Source organism: Sceloporus undulatus, chromosome 8 (genome assembly GCF_019175285.1).
Source record: "Sceloporus undulatus isolate JIND9_A2432 ecotype Alabama chromosome 8, SceUnd_v1.1, whole genome shotgun sequence".
NCBI classification, from domain to species: domain Eukaryota; kingdom Metazoa; phylum Chordata; class Lepidosauria; order Squamata; family Phrynosomatidae; genus Sceloporus; species Sceloporus undulatus.
In genome coordinates, this window is record NC_056529.1 from 17627510 (window position 1) to 17632695 (window position 5186).

Below are 5186 nucleotides of genomic sequence, written 5' to 3' on the forward strand. Positions count from 1 at the left end.
GATGTATGTCTTCCATCACAGATATGACAGTCATGCAGAGCTTGGAAAACTTCCTTTATGGGACTACTACTCCCAGAAGTAAGTTGCAGCTCTGGGAAAACAAAGAGTAAGTAGTTACTTAGAGAAAAGAAGACAACGAAGTTTAAACACTTGTGTGGCAGTTCATTTTGCATTTTACAATTACCATTGCTGTCAGTAATATTGGATCTCCGATGCATGGAAAGCATACAAAATTAAAGGTGGGTTTGTTTGCAAATTGCAAAACAAGTCGTATGAAATGGAGACGCCACCCCCGCTGAGGATCTGTGTTTTCGTATCTGGCAAGGAATGTAGTTTAAACATTGAAAATACAATATCTGAAAGCTCCTGTAAACATGAGGCAACTGAGTCCCCATTCTTTCCTTGTGGCTCCAAAAGGACAGAAGACAAAGCTCAGCTTTCACCGCACAACACTTTCCTCTTATCAGACGGGCTGGTTTTTCAAGTCTGGAAGAAGCAAAATAAAACAGATAAGACGTGAAATGAGCAGAGACTGTACTTTCTCAGTGGGCATTATGCAGGAGCCTTTATCAAAGTGGCTCAGGATGGATTTCATCAGGTGTTCATAAAGGAACAAAGGACAAGAAAGTCTGGGTTTGCCCTAGTAGGCTTTGGTTAGACAGCTAGCTAGAGACTGAAAGGATCCAGTCCCAAGTGGATCTACTGTCCCAGAAACAGTGTGTGTGTGTGTTTCTTGCATCACCTTTGATATTGCCACTTTCCTGCAAACATAGAGGATATGCTGTAAAGCCAAGACTATTGGTACCCAAAATACTGCAGTTCTAGCAGGGCACTCACAATTGTATTCAATGGAGGAATGAATTTATCTCAATAGGAAGAAGCGAGAGGGCTTCGTGTAACATTTTAATTGGTTTTGACGTTATTTATATATATATCTTATATAATATATATATCTTATTCTTTCCTTCTACTCCTACCACACACACACAGAGAGAGAGAGAAACACCATGTACATCTATGACTCAGTGACCAATGGGATGTTGTGGGGACATGTACAAATGAAGAGATGTATTCTGCTAATTGCCTCAGCATTAAGACATGCATTGATCATTGCGTGCCCAGAAGCTGATAAAAGATGGCATTAATAGCCACCCTTGATAAATGGCAAGTGATTAAAGTTTAACTTGGTGTGTGAATTGAGCTAAAGTTCAACCGCATGCAATTTATTAAGGCTGCACCAGGGTGTGCTTTGCTTCAGCTTGTTAATATGTTTGGGGACTAAACATGGGGTGATGGTCACCAAAATATACTGATTCTCACTTGCTATCAAGTTGGGTAGGTGGCTGAGTACAGCCTGACTCTGTACATAGACCTCAAAGCATTTTGACTTCTTGCATGGATGCCTGGAGTTATCTACCAAGCTACTCATCTGTAATCAGTGATACAGAGAGTTTTGTGTAGGGTGACAGTGTATCAAACCCCTTCCTCCATAGATGACACTGGCAGTTGAGTTGTTTTCATAACAACGTTCATACAATCACTTTTACAAAATAACTGTTGCAATTGGATATTACAATATATTTTGGGTTTCTTTACTTGGGATCCTATTGTCCTGGGATTTGCGCTGGAGGAGGTACCACTGATGATGAACAACACAAGAAGAACTAGAAAGAACTAGAGAGCAAGATGAAGGAAAAGGCTATGGGGATGTAAACATGTGGCCCACATGGCCAAGATGCAGAGTGCCTTCTGCCTTCATTGAAATCCCTCCAGACCATCTTAACAGACAACTCTCACCCTAAAAGGTGGGGGATGTTGGGGGTCCCCATCCATAATGCCACCATCTCTGTGAAATTTGTGGAAATTACAGCTCAAAGGAGGCCTGAGAGTGGAGGGTAACTGCGAGGATCTTTTCACCTATATGTACCAGTCATAGCTGTAGAGAGTGCTCCAGTTTCAGTAAATACCGTGTTTTATTTAGAAATGTGCAAGGATGCATACAGACATACAGATCTTAACAGTTATACAAGGCTATCAGAAAGAAATGTATGGAATACTGGATAGAGAAAAGTCAGGGATTAAAGACGGTGTTAATTATTGATCCTGAAGAGAGTGGCCCAGTCTGTGTCTGAGGATTACACAGAGGGATCCTGGTCTGTGATCAGAGCCATGGTCTGTGAACAATGTCGCTAAGGCTGGGGCAGATATTTATCCCCCATTTCATATGCTTGAAGGGTGTGTTGCGTGACATTCAGTGTGACAAAGGTCTTGATGGCTTTTCCAAGGGACTGGTAAAAGGTTCTGGAGTGACTGGTGGCTTTAGGTCTTGAGTGATAATATATTGATTACATCTGAGAGTCCCTTAAGGGACTCTCAGGCAGAAGGGGTGTTCAGGAATATTATCATAAAGTGGGGTCAAGGGTATGGTCACAGATTGCCTTTTGATGGGACCCTCTTTGCTTCCATTGTACGCAGAAATGCATGGAGCCCTGCAGGGAAGCGAGATGTTCAGGAAACCCATTTCCTTCATTTTATCAAGGTATCTGTATGTCCTCCAGTCAACATGACTCCTACGCAGGTATAATTTTCCGCAGGTTGTCATGACCCAGAAACATGGCCAACTCTAGATATTAATTATGAAACTGTGTATTCAACTGGAGGGGTGTAGGATATGCTAATACAACAGAAGCAACATCTCAGACAAAATGTAGGCCTATGATTCTCACATCATTGCCTTTCTTCTTGGGTATGACGTGTAACATCTTGGCCTGGTGAAGAAGCCATTGAAGCTTCGAAAACTTGCATGATGTATTTTGTGCTCTATAGCTGGCCGTAGAGAGATATCTCTGTTTTGTAGATTTTGTTGTTGTGTTTTCATCCTCATACTGTCTCCTCTGCAGCTTTGCAGAAACGTTTTCCTATTGAAAGGACTCCAACAGTTTTTAGTTTGTCTCGTAAATACGTGGGGCTTGATCTGTTTTGTTGTGTTTAATGTCAGCCACGTTGGCAATAAATCTTGCTATTCGCAGGTAGGATAACCATACATTAGAATTCCACTGACAGACATTTGGAGCCTTGTCACATTCTGCGTTTAAAACAGAACTTTGGAAGAGGCTGGTAGATTTTAATCTCTCTTGATAGACTTTAAGGCAGTAACAACTTGTGACTCTCCAAATTTAACACCTTGGTTTGGCCAGTACTTTTGCATAAATAGACATGTTTAATCCCTTTCTGGCATCAGACAAATAGCTCCTTTTTCTTTCCCAGGACTTATAAACTTTTATTACATCGTGCTTTACCATTATTTCAGTTCTGTGTACTTCCTTGTTCCCCATTTTTTATTGTCACATCGCTGGTGTTCTGTTGCCTCGCTTTTGCTTTCAGATTATCTGTTTGGTTTTGCAGCTGTGTTTTTGCTAGGAATGTAAATCCTCACTTGTCTTGTTCTCGTGCCCAAGAATGAGAAACCACAGATATTTTTTGTTTCCTCCTCACCTGCAAGATGGGAAGATATTTCCAGCTGGTATCAACAAATGTTCTCACGTTTGTGAGAATGGTTTTGGAGCAGAACTACAATAACGGCTGCCTTGTTCCATCGACTTTTAAAATTAGAAGCATTTGATGGATTTGTTGTGTGGTTGTGCTGTGTGGAGGTGGCTGGAATTATGGAAATTTTGTAGGCCTGATTCTGTAGGGATTTTGAAACAAAACATGACTCTTGGGTGTTAAAATGTCCCATCCTAGTGTTTGAAGGTTATGGTGGTTCCTGGATTGTTGAAAGCATAGGAGATTACATTAAAGCTGACCAGGATTTTATATTTAGGTCTAAGGGACTGAACAGACTGCCCCTAAGGGGTGGCCTTCAGCCACCTCTTTCGTCTCTGGATCAGTGCCATAGCAACTACACGCCATGGCCCTGATCTGGTTTTTCTGTGGCACAAAGAGGAGCCACAAAAAGCGGCTCCTTTTTGCACCATGGAAAGAGCACCATAGCAGTCGCCGGCACAGTTTTCAGCACTCCTTTGGTGCTGCGTCATCTGAACAAAGCACCAGAGGAGCACTGTGATGCTGCCCGCTGTGCAGTGGGGAATGTGGTGGGGTGCATAGCATCATGGCAGCATGGGGCAGAATCAGGGGGTGCATTGTACAGACACCACACCCCCACACCACCCCGATGCCAGCCTTTATTGCCAGTCTGTACAGCTTCTGAGTTGCCTAACATGGCACATACTATATAACAGAGGCACTGTGGAATCCCAGTAAACTGGGCAGATGCATATCACAGCACTAACAAATGTGTCCCACTGCTCATTGGATTATACCAATGTGCATCAGCATTCCCTTGACAGTGTCTTGATGCATATTGGGGTCCACCAATGTACATTCAGTTCCTAGCCATCGTCCAGATTGATCTCACAAGTACCCAGGGTGCATTGTGAGATCAATCCGGACCGCATCTCCCCCTACGAGCCACCCCACACACTGAGAACATCCGGGAAGAACTTACTGGAAACTCCATCGTCCAAATATGTCTCCTCTTCTCAAAGGGCCTTTACAATAACGGCCCCGTGGATCTGGAACAGCCTTCCGGAGAAGCTCTGTCTCATGACCTCTTTGGAAACATTTAAAAAGAGATTGAAAACCGTACTCTTTTGCCAAGCGTTCCCCTTCGAGGAGTGATGTCTACATGACCAATATGCCTGCCGACAATGATATTCTGTCTTACCCCTGGATGTTGGATTGTTGTATTTTACTGATGTTTGTATAGATGTACCATTTTGTGTTTTTATAGTGTATTGTATTGCATTGTATGTATTGATTTTAGTAGTCTGTAACCCCGCTTCGATCCTTTGGGAGAGGCGGGGAAACACAAATAAATTATTATTATTATTACACATGGGCACCTATTGTACATCAGTCTCAATGTGCAATGGTAACTTTGCCAGCTTCCCTTTATAGTAATGTCATGATAGTCCCTTGCTCAATAGACACTGTGAAACTGATCAATTCTATTTCTTTGGCACGGTGCTATAATGTGAAGCATTTCTTAATGAAAACAGCTTGATCCCTTCCGCCATCTCCAGGCACAATTGGCTTTCTTTCTTTCTTTCTTTCTTTCTTTCTTTCTTTCTTTCAAACAACTTGGCATCATTCCTTTAGCTTTACCTATCATTGAAAAGACCACA

At 42.4% G+C, this 5186-nt stretch overlaps 1 long non-coding RNA gene across 1 annotated transcript in view; it reads right to left on the minus strand.

The window, feature by feature from the left end:
- Positions 1 to 213: 213 nt before the first annotated feature.
- Positions 214 to 5186, minus strand: part of LOC121914146 — a 13050-nt gene continuing 8077 nt past the window's right edge. Inside the window, exons 2-3 of the long non-coding RNA XR_006100475.1 lie at positions 4508 to 4612; positions 214 to 486 (exon numbers count right to left, since the gene is read on the minus strand). This is a non-coding gene — a long non-coding RNA (uncharacterized LOC121914146). The remainder of the gene's footprint in view (positions 487 to 4507; positions 4613 to 5186) is intronic.